Source organism: Cryptomeria japonica, chromosome 4 (genome assembly GCF_030272615.1).
Source record: "Cryptomeria japonica chromosome 4, Sugi_1.0, whole genome shotgun sequence".
Lineage (NCBI taxonomy): Eukaryota > Viridiplantae > Streptophyta > Pinopsida > Cupressales > Cupressaceae > Cryptomeria > Cryptomeria japonica.
The window spans coordinates 767,455,372-767,472,854 of NC_081408.1; the positions used below are offsets into that span (position 1 = coordinate 767,455,372).

Genomic DNA, 17,483 nt, shown 5'->3' on the forward strand with positions numbered 1-17,483 from the left:
TTTTCTCATCAAGCTTTGTTTCAAATTCATCCATGAATTTCTTTTCTTTATCAAGTAGGCTTCATAAAAAGGAAATTTTCTCAACTACCTTTTTATGTTTCTCTCTACTATCATCTAGGTCTGCCAAAGAAAATCTCAATTAACCTTCCATGTCAACAATACCATCCACACCATTCTAGACATTTTGATCCACATCATCCATGTCATTCAATTCTTCAAACATAGTTTTCAAAATTTAAGATCTACCTGAGTGATTAAACTGACTCTTCAAGAACCAAGGCCATGATGCCAATTGTTGAAGACTACTAGAAGCTGAAAGGGGGGTAAATCAAAATTCACAAAAAAATGATCATATTAAGTTATTTGAGCAACAACATTCATCCTAATACATATGCGTGAAATTAAACAAATCAATCATCAAAACACTCTCAAAAGAACACCAAGATTTTCACATGGAAAACCCAAACTAGGAAACACCATGATGAGAATCAAACTCAAAGAATATATATAAATTGTTTTACAATGAACAAGGCTTCTCATCAAAGAGATCACTGCTCTAGACTTGTTGACTAACATGCACAACCTCAAGTAAGATACAAAAGATGACTTGCTCAGCTAAAGTTCACTTCTTCAAAGCAAGATAAAAATTACTCTTACAAAACAATAGGAATTGTAGATCAAACTATATACAAAATAGTATCCGTTAGAATGTAGATAATAGTTCAGAATGTATACTCATTTTTCTACTCTGTACATCTCTAAATCTTTGCACTTCCTTCATGATTATACTTTCACATCCATCAATCACACACTATAAATCTCCAATTAGTTTTTTTAACATAGTATCATAGAAATAGACAGCAGGAGCAATAACCAAATACACTATGAATCAACTAAACATATACATATCCAAATCACCAACAACAACCAGTTCATATAGAATTGACAAAGGTTTGTCATCAATAACAATAAAGATATCCATACATATACATATACACATACACATACACATACACATACACATACACATACACATACACATACACATACACATACACATACACATACACATACATATACATAAATATATACATATATACACATACATGTATACATACTTAAACACACACACACACACACATAGAGATGCAAGCTTTTGCCAGTTAAAATTGTGGTGTGCTTACTGATGATGTTTATAAGTGGAATGATAAGTCTAGAAGATGGAGGTTAGTTAGGATGTTGAGAAATAGCTACGAAAACTATGAAAGTTTTTTATTATTTTTAAAGGGTGGGCTTTGTTTTTGTTTGGTCTTTGGGTGGTTGTTGTTTGGCTAAAGATTTAACTTTGTAATTCTTTGTTGTTCTCAGGTCCGTCTCCTTGCTTATATAATCAAAAATAGTTTAAATTATATAAATGAAATAATAAGTTAATTAGATTGGATTTTGAAGAAAATTTAATGATTCAATATGCTTGAGTCAAGTAGTACTTATATGGGTAATTTCTCATGTTCCTTTACTCTTATGACCATCACCTCCATAGAAAGAACCCAAAATAGATTTCCCATGTAGATGACCTTTCAAATAGTTTGAATATTTTATCCTTATGAGATGGCAATCATCTCATTGCAAAAACTACTAATTAAATCATTCATACTTTAAAAAAATAAATCTTACAAATCACTCCATATAAAATACATATGAATAAATTTAACTAAAAACATAATTAAATTTTAAAAATATTTATTTGATTTAAATCAAACTTAAAAATCCAACTAGCTTAAAAATTATAATTAAAATTAATTATATTTATTAAATAAAACTCAAAATATAACATAAAAGTATAAGCATACTTGAATAATACTATGATTTTTAAATAACGCCTCTTCATTATCCACTTTGTAAATCAATTGTGCCACATATTATTAAAAAGAGACAATGGTATCTTTGACGAAAGAAAATTCACAATCCACGATGCATATTCCTTTCCTAGAGGGCTTTTACATAACTAGCACCTACACCTAAAGGGAGTGCAATACATATATATTGAAAAATACAAATTAGGTAATGTGAAAATTGAATTTAGTAGTAAGTCAATGTATAGTCATTAATTTAAAAATCAAAACCACACCTAATTTACATCTTAGTGGAAAAAAGTATGGTTATTAATTTAACAAAAAACCATACTTAATTTACATCTCAAAATGGTAATCATAATAATAATATTCTAATGAAAGATTAAAATAAGATGATATAATAATAAAATATAATATATATTAATTAGTATATGTTTATTAAAATAAAGATAATATGTTGATATAGAATCATAATATTATCAAAAATAGTATTAGTATATTTTTTACAATAATAATATAAAAATATTGATATAATAATTAAAATCATAAGTAATATAATAATAAGATGATATTAATTATAATATAATAATGTGTGTTTGGATTTATTTCAAATATAATTGTAGATAAAATTTTAATTATGACTATTAGTTGTATTCTAATTTTTAATCAAGTAAGCTCCTATAAAAAGTTGGGAGTGACTTGAAATTTATATCTAAGATTCTGAAAAGTGCAAAATTAAGATGCTCAACTACTAAATCCTCTATAATAATACTTTATTACTAATTTTTATTTTTATTAATCTAAACTTTATCTTGCTTCAAATTAAACTAAATGTACAAATGACTAAAAATAAAATGTCTTTTTTAGTTCTAAATAAATAGCTCAAATACAAAAAATTTACTTTTTTCAATTTTATAAAAATTATAAGATATTAATATTTTATTTATTATTTTTAATAAATCTCAAAGTGCACAATAGGCAAACATTATATGGATACCCCAAATAACGAATTAGAAAGTATTAAAACCATACAAAATTTTGATTAAACTATAGCTTACAGGTAGATTAACCCGGCAAATATACCTCTCATGCTAAAGTTTCTAGACAAAGAAGGTGATTCAAAAAGTGAAGATCATCTTTATTTATGTATTTATTTTATATGTTTTTTGTTGTTATGATAGCTCATAGAATTTGATTGAAAACATTGACAACAAAAATCTATATGATCTCATCCAAAAATTAATATACTAAAAATAACTAATTAAATTCTAATAAAATATTTATTTAATTAAAATTAAACTTAAGCCTCTAAATACTTTAAAGACTTCAAATCAAAATTAATTATTTTTAATGAATAAAACTCAAAATATTACATTAAATTGCCGTGCATACATGAACACTATTCGAGAAAATTCCCTTGAAGGGCTTTTACATAACGTCACGTAAAAAACGTTCGTTATTTTGTCACAGAAAATACGTGGGCAGCAAGAAAACGGTGATAAGTCGGCTAAAAATGATCTGCCGTATTTGACGAGCAACACTTTCTTCATGAGCATAACATTTCATCTTGAGCTGAAAAATCATTTCCCTTTATAATTTAAAAACCCTAACCCTAGAATTTTAAATAGAGGAAGAACCCCAGCCAGTATTTCTGCAGCGTGGTCTCTTCATGGAGGAAGATGAAAGTGTCCCAAAATGCAGCAACCAGGTGCAAAGCTGCATATTTTTTATCCTGTTTTAATTTGGGTTTTTAATTGTTTTTGATGTCATGTCTTGTTATTTTAAAATTTACTTTTACTGTTTTTATTATTTTAAAATTTATTTTTATTCTGTGTTACATCAATTTTAATTTGGTTAATTGATTTTATCAGGTTGATGAATTTATGGAAGCACCAATTGTTTCTTAAAATAGTCGGAATTGGAAAGAGAATATTCTGGTAGGAACATTTATTTGTTTTAAAAATATTTTTGATGATAAGTATTTGTTCTTTAGATTTCCTTTCTATCAAAATTTTTCAAAACAAAGATTGAATCATATAGACTTAATATTTTTTTTTAGCAAAGAGAATCTTTCTCACAGCATTGTAACTCTTCTTTAAGAGAAGATTGATCACTTCAACTATTGAGAAGATTAATAATTTTAGAAAGGAGTTAATTGTGGATGATATCATAGAACGAAAGGACAAGCCTTAACAAAAGGAAATAGAATCTTACATGTTCAATCGTTATCTCAAGTTACAGTTAAGTGAATCTTTTGAATTTTTAAGCTCACAACTCACAAGGTTAAATGAGGCCGGTTTCGAAAAAGAAATGCCTAAATTAGCTCACCTTAATCAAAACCCATTAAATTTTAAACCTTCACTTTAGTTGTATATTTGCTCTCTTGTCGATATAATTAATTTTCTGTTGTTTCAACCTTTTGTTGTTTGTTTAAACTATAAATGAGCTATATTTGTAACAGTTTCTTCTTTCCAGCTGAGAACCTGTAGCCTAGATATGCTGCCACGCTTGTGGGTGGCATAGTTGTTCTGGGGGAAATTCAGAAAATATCATTTGACTTGTTTAATACCAGTATATTTATATTTTATAAAATATCATTTGATTTGTTTGAATTATTTTTAACACTAGTATATTTATATTTTATAAATAAAATTTATGTAAAAGATGTCATAGATTTTTTACTCTACCTATATAGATAATTGTTTCAACAACAAACAGACAGCAATCGCGTTTTCTACTTATTTTTTGCGTTTTTAAGAGAGAGAGAAGAGCAAACATTTAAAAAGCGAATGTCAAGAAGAAGAGCTCTCTAAACTTTGTGGCTCTCAAATTTTCCTCATTATTTTGTCTGAAGATGGTGAGGAATTCATACAGATTTTTTATGGAGATCAACGTCAACTCAACGTCCTCAAACGTCCTCAAGGAATTGCTCACAATGACAATGACAGTAGTGATTTTGAATTATCAAGCTATTGAATAGCGGCGCCGACTTGATTAATCCTTAATCAAAACATGCTAGTCTTCAAGCCGGATCATCAGCTCCACCAATATCTTTTGCTCCACCACCGTGAAGACAAACCGTCGATATAAAATTTAGTTTTTATTCATTAATCAGGGTTAGAATGAAGTTATGAAACTAATCTAGTATTGTTCGGCTGTACCTCAAACTTTATCGACAAACTGAGAAAAATAATCAATCTAAAAAAAATGTCTCAATAAGTGTTGTGTGGAAATGTATACTATAAACCCAGACAATTATTGAATTAATCATATGAACTTGACAGTTGGTAGGACAAACTGTAGACATTCATTAATTCCCTTCCCAGCCCTTGGTCAAGTTTGGTACATCCGAAGATCAAGTAACTATCTAGCATTTTAATGTACCAAAGATCAAGTAACTATCTAGCATTTTAAATGCGCGATTTCACTTCCTTGAATTAAAAGGGACAAAGCTTAAAGTAGTGAATGTCCTAAGGATGCTACATTGGTGATGCTTAGCTATTACTACAGGAAAGCTTGAAATTGAAAACTTGAATAAGCATGTAGGATGCTTCGGAAAATGGCATTTGAAAAAAAAATGGTGTTTTAATCAATTTTAGTGGGTTGGTTAAGAAGCCTATTAAAACTGCAATATGAAAACTTTGGAACCTAAAGATTGTTGGCTGTATAATCCCCCAAATATCTATTTGTTAAATCTTAAAATTAGCAACTTTTAGATAGCATAGTTTCAATCTTCAGTTGGATGGCTTAAATCATATATTAAGCTTTCATTTCTAGATTTAAAAGTGTTAAACACTCAGAATTGACTGACATTTTCTAATCTTAATATGTTACTTAATATATGTGATTTAAAACTAACTATCATCTGTAACTCTACATTATCTTTCTTTTTATTTATAAAATAGTAAAGAAAACAACAAAAATATGAAATGAACCTCAAAGAACATCAATATTATATGCCAAACAGAAAATCTGCTAACGGTGGAACTTTTATTAGCGTATAATGTACTTTGATGTAATAGGCATGCCAAATTTTAAATCCATGGTTTTGTTGTGTATCTTGAATCATGTATCTCTCAGTGGTCTGTTTTTTAATGAAAAAAATAGCATTCAAGAGGAAGAGTTGAAGATCTGAAATTCATCACAGCTGGGGTCTAATTTTGTAAGCTATTTGTTTTCGGTTCTAAGATGAAATAAAAATAAAAGTATTTATGATAAAATCAATACTGGGATGAAATTCACCGTTTTCCATGAAAATTCAAGCTTATTTTAGGTCTCTGACATAGTTTTGTGTCCTATCTTAAACAGAGAGAATTCATACCAAGTGGTTTCATTACTCTTCCAAAAATATGCATATGCCTGTGATTTTTGGCTGTAAACAAAGTATCAATTGCAAAGGCGCAAGTAATAATGGTAAAACTCTACCTAAAAGGTTAGATTACCAACTCATATCGATACGCCTTTGATTACATTCATGGTATACTTTTGATTTATGAACGTTGAAAGAAAGCCGAGTGCGCGAAGAATGCTTCCTACACTAATTTAAGTAGAAGAGATACGGCCAAATAATTTAAGACTTTACAGCTATAGTTGAATAGATGCACTTTCAGATTGACATAAAAAAAAATATTCAATAACAAAAACAAAAGTAATACAGGTTATATGTGGGAACTTTTTCAAGAGAAAACTTTCACACTTAAAACGCAGTCTAGTGGTACTTTCACATACAACTCCATTTACAAAGCTGTCAGTTGGTTAATGACAAACAGTCCAACAAATTTAGCAACTGTTTTGTTTCTTTTTTCTACGGTCTGACCATTAGACATTCTCAACTTATTGGATAGAGAAATGATGGGGGTTGAAGGAGAGAAAATATACAAAACAAAAATCATTTATATTAATCAAGACAAATAGTACAACATTATCATTTGAGCTTTTGTTCAGACAAAGACTAACATGATTATAGCTTTCAATTTACAGCTCCGTGAAGCTGGACTCGTCAAGGAGTGCATAACAAATATAAACTTAGCCAATAAATAGAAAGTTGAAGGCACACTGTAGATTGTAGTTAGGTGAAATATTTATGGAGGACAGGTGAATGAAAGTCCAACATGAATCATGTGGGTGGCTAAGTAATATCTTGGTCAGCTTTGGAAGCTTCTATCTTTAATTTCTACCATGAATTCTGATTGCATTCTTAATGTCTTTCACTGATGCTACGATATCAAAATATTCTACATCTAGAGACCAAACTTAGGAAATCCCATGTTTCCATTGGGATGCTCTTACCACGAGCTCTAGCTCTCTTGGTTGCCAGTCCATCATCAGTTCAACTGCGATTCACTTGTTTTATCAACACCTCGCATTGAGTCACACTGCAAATGCTTGGGGATCCTAGTAGGCTCTGCTTGCCTCAAACATGCTTACATAAATCTAGAATCCTGCAACATTCAACCATATTTCTTTAATCCCAGCTTGGCTTTGTCCAACTTAAGAAACCTATGCTCCTTTGATCTTCTTATCTTTTTTATCAACTCCTCTTTTAGTCATTCTTACTCAACCATCTCTCCTTCATATGGTGGATTTCTTCTTTGACTCGCCAAATTTTCAAAGATTGCAACACCTTCAACAACAATATCCTTTTACACACTTTGTTTATGGCTTGATCACCTTCTTTGACTTTAGCGGCAAGCTGAACCTCCAACAATAGCTAGAAGTAAACAACTTGGCATTCAAGATCTTTTGCGACTTCTCTTGTTCTTTGTAGTAGTCTTACTTTTTGGTGCACCATCAACCTAAACAGTTTGTATAGCCAATAATTTCTTCTCCAATGATTTCCTTTCACTTTGCACATAACTTGCACCAATTGTTGTAGTGATCTCTAATACTGCACAACTATTTTCCTTCTTACATACCTCCTTTTCTTGAGCCTTCTCTCTTCTCCATAATCCTCATACATCTAGAGTTTATTTTGAAGGCAATGACATCTCCTCTACAAATCTTCATTGGTTCCCCTCAAACACTTGGTACCACAAGTTCTTATCCTTGCAAGCAATGACTTTTGTAGATCCTACTTTTTGCTCCTTCTGCCTCCCATAGTCACCATATTTAACATGATCATTGTCCTATAAGCGAAATTTTTCTACACCAAAGTAACATCCACAAAATTTTGAAATACAAGTCAAACTTCAAAAGAAAACATAGAGCAAAGAGCTGCATCTTTCACAAATGTAATCTTCTTTAATATGATAAGGCATCTTGATGAAAAACTCCTTATGAAAACAGAACACAAATAGAAATTGAACAAAGGATTCTTCACAACTAGCAAACATCCGCTACCATAAAAAAATAGACACAGTCGCAAAACAGAATAGCCTACAGAACTCGTAGAAGGAAACCTATCACAAACTTAATATTCAATCACACAAACCACAACACAATATTCGCTTGAGGCTCTGATACCACTATGATGGGGTTGAAGTAGAGAAAATATATAAAATAGAAATCATTTATATTAATCAAGCCAAACTAGTACAATATTATCATTTGAGCTTGTACTCATACAAAGAATAACACTTGAATTTATAACTCTGTAGAGCTAGACTCATCAAGGGGTGCATAACAAATACAAACTCAGTCATTAAATAGAAAGGTGAGTGCACACTGTAGATTGCAGTTAGGTGAAATATTTATGGAGGATAAGCGAATGGAAGTCCAACATGAATCACATGAGAAGCTGAAGTAATCTCTTGGTCAACTCTAGAAGCTTATGTCTTAAATGTAGAGTTTGACAATTTCCATATGACCAGTGGTAGTAATTAATACCTACCTACAAGAAAAAAAACCATCTAACTGAGTTCAATATATAGGAGACTAATACAAACTATATAGGCTGCCAGTTGGTTAATGACAAATAGTCCAATTAAAAATGACAACCCAACAAATTTAGCAATTGTTTGTTTCCTTTTATTTACAATTTGTATATGAGTCATATAATCCAGTTTCAGAGCTTTATTTATTCCTCTAAAGTTTTACAAGCTTCTATTTTGTACTTTGAATTGTTCAAACTATATAGGTTGCCAATATAGGAAATAAGGGGTTATGGTGCAGGGGCACTTAGCAATTTTTGTTGAGTTTGTTTCCAGGATGTTGGAATCATGTTTTTAGTTTTGTAATAAGGCCAAGAGGCCATTGAGTGTGTGCTCAAATGATTGTAAGGGCCCTAAGAGTCTTTGTTTGGTCATTGTTGGCATATGAACTCTTAAGGGTGTCACGTAGAGCACTTAATAGGATAAGTTGTTTTTGGGTTAATGTAGGTTGGTTGATGTTGTTTTGAGTTTGTTAAGGTAATATGAGTCATTTGAAAGTAAACAAGTTTTGGTTTGAGCAAATTGGCTCACCTATGCAACAAATTGCAAAAGTTTCAAAAGTTGCAAAAGTTGTAAAAGTTGATCACAACAACTTTACAACATTTTCAGACACCAATGGTTAGTTGGTTGACACAATCAATTGTGAACGTTTGCAACTACTCCAAGGCCAGTATAAGGCTTGGAAAGACCAATGATAATCAGTTGTTTTTGTTGAAGGATGTTGAAGATCTGAAGAAAATAAACTAATTTGGTTTCCCATTTTGGAGTGTTTTTTATGAGTTACCGCATGTTCTTTACAAATTTGTATGACATGTACAGATTGACACGTCCAAGACAGGGTCATGGATTGTTAGAGTGGTGTTTGACCTTCATTTTTTTATTTATTTGGAGTCTTGAAGTGTTGTATTTTGTGAATAAAATTCATTTTGTTGCAGGCAAGTTCAAGAGCGCTAAAGAACCAGGGTTTTGAGAGTAAAATGGCTCCAACCTAATGTTCCATGGTGGATTTCCACTTTGAAACCTTGTGGAATATTAGGTTTCAATGTATTCTATGTTTTATTTTATTTTTTGAGACAGGGGAAGCCAAATCAAAGATTTGCCACCATAACCTAAGCTTGGCACGTTGAGTTGGCAAGCATTAGGAATCATGGAAAGCAGGCCCTAATTGGATGAATCCGGTGGGTGGAGATGAAAAATGATTGGTTTTGAATTCTATATGGAAGAATAGACCCCAAACTATCATCAATTCACTCAGGCAATCAGACTGGTGAAGGAGTTTTTATCAATCCCTATTTTTAAGGCCTAGGAAGGGGCAATCAGACCTAATTAAACCGGTAAGGGTTAGATATGTTAGTGACAAAACCCACCTTTGGTTTTTCAATATTGTATGTAAACCCCAAAAGGGTGTCTATAATGTACAAGAGTTCAGAGTTCTTCAGGAAGTTTAACTAGTAAATGTAGAATACCTCACTGATAGGGCTATTGGAATTAGGTCTTTGATTAGGCTTAAAAGTTCAGCTTGTTCATAAAAAACCAAACTGGTAAGTGTCAAAGAACTTGAGTAAGGGATAGGGTTGGGAATCCATCCAAAATCATCCATCGTTATGTGTTTAGTGTGGGGAATGAAGATCCTGTGGTAGAGGGGTTGAACTCTCTAGTTGACTGTGAAAGGGAGTGGGAAAGCAAGGTCTCCTAACCAAGAAAATGGAACTCACAAAACAACAAGAGATTATCCTAGGCTAAAGACCTTGGGAAGGTCAAGGAGGGTAAGTCTTGTAGACCCTTGGAGGGTGTGAGGTGTAGAATCATTGGATGGTTATTATGTAGCTTGGAGGAGATACCTAGACAAGGAAGCACAAACCAGTGCGAGACAATCCACTCTACATCAAATTAGTATAAACTTAATAGCCTGCTAGTTGGTTTTTGTAATGGCATTCCCCTCATCGGTGGACTAGTAACTAAATGGCTTTCCCAGTTTCACTTAAGTCCAATACTTCTATGTTCATCTACATGTACTTTATATTTAGCTTCTAGCTACTTTTTGACTTGCATATATATGTCCTCCTAGTAGTAGAACCCCGAGTGTTTGCAGCTCAATATAAATTAAAAAAAAATTGTTTGGTTTTATTTTTGTGAACTTAAGTGTTCTAAAAATTTTAAGCTAGGAAAATATACCAAATCTAGAAGTGTGAACTTCATTTTTTGGGAGAAAAATTTGCCCAATGATTTCAATATTCAAGGAAATTTTTAGTATATTTTCACATTTCTATGGATATTTCTTGAAGAGGCATACTTTGGTCTTAGAAATATCTTCTTCTTTATATCAATTTCATGTATAATTATAAATATTGAAAGAGTTGTTCACATTAGTAGTAGATTAAGATGTTGATCTAGAAAAAACATTAGATAACCTTCATTCCATGAAGACCCTCACCTTTGTAGACATTTTTCTAAAGTACACACTACTGAAGACTTTTAACTTACATATAGTAATCAGAACCACCCTACTCATCATTCTGGGATGTTCAATGCAAATATAAATGTTGAAACATTTTGGTAAAGTACACTTTGTTTAAGACTTTTAGATTCCTCTATTATGAATTCCATGTACATGTTTTTTTTTCTCATTTTTAGCTATTGATTTTTAGTTTACACCATTATGAATTCCATGTACATGTTTTTTTATTCATTTTTAGCTATTCACTACATATGCAAATGTCAAAGGAATTGTTCACAACAATAGTTGAATTCAGATACAAATATTGAAAGAGTTATTCATAGTATCACAAACACCACACTCATCACAATAGCGACAAATTAAACTGCTAATCCAAAAATAGTTAAACTTAAAAACTATATTTTTCTTGCTTAAGGAGCTCTACTATTGTTTTCACCTTATCAATGTAAACTTAAAAACTTTAATATTTATGCTTAAGGATATTTCCTGCACATATTATTAATGCAAAAATTTTCTTTCCTTCCATTCTCAAAATATGAAAAACTAACTATCATCTTTGTTGGAAAAACAAACATTCAACCCAACAATTGTCAGGTCACAAAGCAACTATCAGACTAATGGCTTCATGTTTCTAAGCTGATAAGAAGTTTATAACTACCACCCGTCAACACTAAGTTCATAACACAACCAACACCCAAAGTACACATAAACTACATTGACCATGAACACGTTACATTTCATGTAAGAGGCACAAGTCCTATTTTGTTCAACCAAACAAGAAGTAAACTAAAATCAAAGAAGAAATGCTAAAATAGAAGAGAGGGAGGGAGATGGCCTTGCATCAGACTCCCTAGGAAGAAAGAAAATAATGAGCTACTACTCATGAGGTATTCCACAAAATGACCCAACTTAAGCATGTCAAACTCAGTCAGCTAAGAGGCATCCTCGAGAGAATGATCTTTCCATTTGACCAAGTAGAAAAAGTATTCATGCTGGTAGGTTTTTTTTAATAGTTGTTTATCCAAAATACAGTCTATACTTTACGAAGGGAAACAATTTATTTGTAGTTCTTGAGGGAATAATTCATTTGCATCTACCATACCTTCATTCGCACTCTCTTTATAGGGATATAAATCTACTATATTGAAGATGGGAGAGATACCCAAATCTGAAGACAAAGCTATCTCATAATCATTAGTAGAAAGTTTTCTGAGTATTCAACAAGGGCCAACCTTCTTCATGTGAATTTTGTTGTACATCCCAGTAGGAAACCTCTCCTTTCGAAGATGATCCAAGACAAGGTCTCCAACCTAAAAATGAATTTCTCTCTATTTCTTGTCAATATGTTATTTATACCACTAATTTCTTAATTCAATGTTCATATTCACTGCTTCGTGTAGATCATGGATGGCTATAGAAAAATCTTCACCATTTGAAATGTGTTTCTCCATCCCACCATGATCTCTAAGTTCAAACATATCCCATAGGTGTATAAAATATATAATGAACCAGACCCTGTACTTTTGTTGGGGGAATCACTATAAGTGAACTCTGTTTGTGCTAATACTAGATCCCAACTACCAGGTGTTTTTCCATCAAGATGCCTTAGCATATTACCAAGACTCCTATTTACAACCCCAATTTGACAATCCATTTGTGGATTCTAAGCAGAACTGAAACTCAAATTAGTGTCCAACCTCTTCCAATGTATCCTCCAAAAATGTCCCACAAACTTTGAATCATGATTGAATACTATACTTCATGGAATGCCATGCAACCTCGCCACCTATTTAAAGAATGAATTACAAATATTGGTAGCATCACTAGTTTTCTTCCAAGGTACAAACCCATATTCCTACAACTCCTTCAATATTTCAAAACCAACCGTATTAATTTGTATTTCTTGCAACAATAAATTCTTCCTTCTTAATGCATCATCAACCCTATTTATTTTCCCAGTTTTATGGTTTAATACAAAGTTAAAATTTTTAAGATATTCTATCCATTTAGCATACCTTTGATTTAACTTATGCTAACTATTCATGAATTGTAAAGCATGATTATCAGTATACACCACAAATCATATAGGAAACAAGTAATGTCTCTATTTCTTCAATGATTGTACCAAGGCATAAATGTCAATATCACAAGATGAATACTTTGTCTTAGCCTCATTCAACTTTTTACTAAATTAAGCCACTAATTTCCCTTCTTGACTGAGAACAACCCCAATAGCTAAACCACTAGCATCACACTCAACTTGAAACACTTTATCAAAATCAAGTAAAACAAGGATAGGATTCTCAATAACCTTTTTTTTAAGAAATATAAAACTTTCTTTAGCACTTTTAGTCCATTCAAATGGTCTTTTACTTCTCCTAATAGTTTCAATAATTGGAACAACAACATGACTAAAATTCCTTATAAATTTATGATAAAAAATAGCAAGACCATGAAAACTCCTTACCTCCATTACACTTCTTGTTGTAGGAAAATCAAGAATGGCCTAGACCTTTTCTTCACCAATTTTAAGCCATCTTTGGATACCTTAAATCCCAAGTACTTTAGTTCAGTCTGCAAAAACATAAAATTCTTGATGTTGATTTGCAATTTCTCCTCATGCAATCTCCTTATTACCATCCTCAAATGCTCCAGTCTATGTTCCTCCTTTAATCTACTAAAAACCAAAATATGATCATCCAAATATACAATCACAAACTTCCCAAGGAACAATTTCAATACCTCATTCAACGGTCTCATAAAAGTAGTAGGTGCATTAGAGAGTCCAAATGACATGACCAACCACTCGTAAAGACCATCATTAGTCTTAAATGTTGTCTTCCACTCATCTCTAGATCTGATCCTAATCTAATTGTAACCACTTTTCAAATCTATTTTGGAAAATTACATAGAGCCACTCAAACAATCCATTATATCTTCAATTTGAGGAATAAGAATTCTATATCTAATTGTTATCTTAATGATAGCCCTAGAATTTTTGTGCATTCACCACTCACCTTACTTCTTTGGTACTAAAATGGTTGGAACAACACAAGGGCTAAGACTTTCCCTTATCAAACATTTATGAAGTAGCTCTTCAACTTTCCTTCTAATCTCTGTTGATATTTTGGTATGGTTTTGTCATTGATTTCAACACCTACTAAACTTTATCAACTCTAACACTTTGGAGAATTAGTAATATTCACCAGCAAGCAAGTGACCTATGCACAGTCACCAGTATATGGTACACCGGCAGGATATAATGACCACCGACACTTGGAATGGCATGGAAAACACTTGGTTATGTCAAAGAAATCATTTGGACACTTTGTCTTGGAGATTTGTTTATTGGCATATTCATATTTGCATTTTTGTTGTTACCAGCAAATAGGTCCAAGTTATACACCGGCAGGTTTATCTTTTCCAAATCAGCACGACATGCTATGGAGATGATTTATTATTTTTGTAAATGCATCAAGTCGACATGTTGAATCAGTTATTGCATCGGATATTGTTTTGTTTGTAAAATGATTTTATTGCAATATCTTGTAGAGCCGACCTACTAAAATTGGTCTTAGGTTATGATATAAATTTAAGATCTTATTTGTAAGATTGTGAGTGAAATGTGAAAAATAATTGTGTGAAGGTATATGCGAGAATAAGCAGAGCTATACACACAAACATCATTTGAAGGTGAAGCAAGGTTTTTGTGAAAGCATATCAAAACTACACCAGTACTAAATCCAACATATGAAGATGATATTTTGAGTAGTACATCCTTATTGGATTTAACCATCCAATTGTAGTCAGTGTGACTCCTATTTTGTGTTTGAGTAGTGAGCTCTAGGCGCTTGGCCTTTCTGCATGTGCAGACCCCATTTGTATACACTTACTATCTACGGTAGTATCATCTGATTGTGGGTAGGGTTTCCCACCGTGGTTTTTCCCCTTACAAGGTTTCCACATACAAATATTGGTGTTATGTGTTGTGGATGACTTTTTCTTTTTATTTCATGCATTAATCTTTACCAGTATTACAATTATCTGATAAAACTGTCCACCGGTATAAAAGATTGGTTCACCGGTATTAAGCAGTAAGTTGGTTAATTTGTTTTTTATTTAAATTTATTTGACAACTAATTCACCACCCCCCCCCTCTCAGTTGTCTTCGGGACCTAACAATTGGTATCAGAGCCTAGTCCTCTTTTGGAGAAGTTTAACAGCTTTAGGAGATCCAATGTCTACTAACTATTTCAGGAAGGACAGTCCTAAACTTGATGGAACCAACTATGGCATATGGAAGATTAGAATGGAGACACATCTAAATTGCATTGGAAAGGACATCTGGGAAGTTACAAAGAATGGTTATACTGCTCCTACTCCCGGTCAGCCTAATCCACCTAACTTGACTAAAGATGAGGAAAATGATTGCAAAGCAAAAGAAACACTTTTGAGCGCATTAACAAATCAACAAATCATGGGATTATCAGATAGATCAACTGCTAAAGATATTTGGGATCATTTGGAAACACTAAATGAAGGAGATTCCACAGTCAAAATTGCAAAACTTGAAAGCTTCTGGGTTAGGTATGAAAAACTGAAAATGGAAGAAGATGAAAGGATTTCTACTTTTATGGAAAGAGTTAATGAAATTGTTTTGGGTATTAAATGTTGTGGAGGAAACTTAAGTGAGGATGAAATTGTTTCAAAAGTTTTAAGAGGATTTCCACCGGCATATAAAATGAAAGTCACTGCTATAAATGAGTTAAGAACAATGCCTAATACATCAGTAACTAGAGATACATTGATTGAAAAACTTTCATCTTTTGAAATTAAGGAATTTGCTCTTGTTGCTACTATAAAGATAGATTTAGCCTTTAAAGCATCAACATCATATGCACCATCATTTGAAAAATCTGATTGGAAAGCCTTTTATGCAAGAGAACTTGAAGAAAGCAGGAAAGAAAATGAAGAACTTGAAGAACTTGAAGCACTATTTGCAAGGAAAATGCCTAAAGGTCTAGTTGGAAGTATGTATAAAGGTAAAGCACCCTTTAAATGTTTTAACTGTAATAAGATTGGTCACATGGCTTCAAGATGCCCTGTTAGACATGCTAGACTAAGAGAAGAAGCTAGAAGGACATACAAGCCTAACCCTGAATATCAGAGATATAGATTTAAGAAGAATAAAGATAAATCTTGTTATCTTGCTGATGAAGGAGTGACTGATGATTCTGATGAGGATCTGATAGACAATGGATGGGTTTTTGTTACTATAACAGAAGATCAACCGGCACCTACAGTCCAACCGGTAGAGCAGGCCTTGGCAGCTAAAATTGATGTAAAGGATGAGTGGATCACTGATTCAGGATGCTCACATCATATGAGAGGAGATAAAGGTAAATTCTTGAACTTTCAAGAATATATATAATGGAGGCTTATTAAGATTTGGAGATGATAAAGCTTGTCTAATCAAAGGTAAAAGTACAATATCTCAAGATGGTATGAATAATATTGACAATGTTTACTATGTTGAAGGTTTAAAGCATAATCTTTTGAGTGTTGGTCAATTAGTTGAGAAAGGATTTTAGTTACAATTCAAAAATGGAAAATGCAAAATCATGAATAGAACATGTTTAGAAATTGCAACCGGTAATCAAACTAGAGGTAATATCTTTCATTTGAATAATAGTAAAAAGACATGCTTGATTGCACATATTGATGAAAGTTGGCTATGGCATAAAAGACTTTGTCATGTAAACTTTGATTGCATGGTAAAAATCAGTACTACTAAGGCAGTTAGAGATTTACCTAAAATTGTCAAACCTCACAATACAGTATGTAAGGAATGTCAATTTGGAAAACAAGTTAGAGCTACTTTCAAAAGTATTCCAGAAAAATCCAATAATGCTCTTGACTTTATTCACACTGATTTATGTGGTCCATCTAGAACTAAAAGCTTACAAGGTGATAGATATTTCATGTTAATGATTGATGACTATTCTAGAATGTGTTGGGTTACTTTTCTTAGAGAAAAATTAGAAGCACTTGGAAAATTCAAACTATTCAAAGAAATGGTAGAAAATGAAACCGGTAAAAAAATCAAATGTCTAAGATCAGATCAAGGAGGAGAATTTACATCTAAGGAATTTAATGCATTCTGTGAATTAAATGGAATCAGAAGATAGCTATCTTGGCACCTCTGACACCATAGCAAAATGGAGTTGTTGAAAGGAAAAACAGAACTATCTTGGATGCAGCTAGAAGTATGCTATCAGAAGCAAACCTACCACATGTACATTG

At 32.1% G+C, this 17,483-nt stretch overlaps 1 long non-coding RNA gene across 3 annotated transcripts; it reads left to right on the forward strand.

The window, feature by feature from the left end:
- The first annotated feature begins 2,780 nt into the window (after positions 1-2,780).
- LOC131855863 (uncharacterized) lies at positions 2,781-15,120 on the forward strand. Of its 3 annotated transcripts, XR_009372400.1 has the most exons (4): positions 2,781-3,561; positions 3,725-3,790; positions 4,728-6,015; positions 6,162-8,020. It is a non-coding gene; the product is annotated as an uncharacterized LOC131855863 (long non-coding RNA). The 3 variants fall into 3 exon arrangements; XR_009372401.1 differs by lacking the exons at positions 4,728-6,015; positions 6,162-8,020 and adding an exon at positions 14,827-15,120; XR_009372402.1 differs by lacking the exon at positions 4,728-6,015.
- Positions 15,121-17,483: the final 2,363 nt, after the last annotated feature.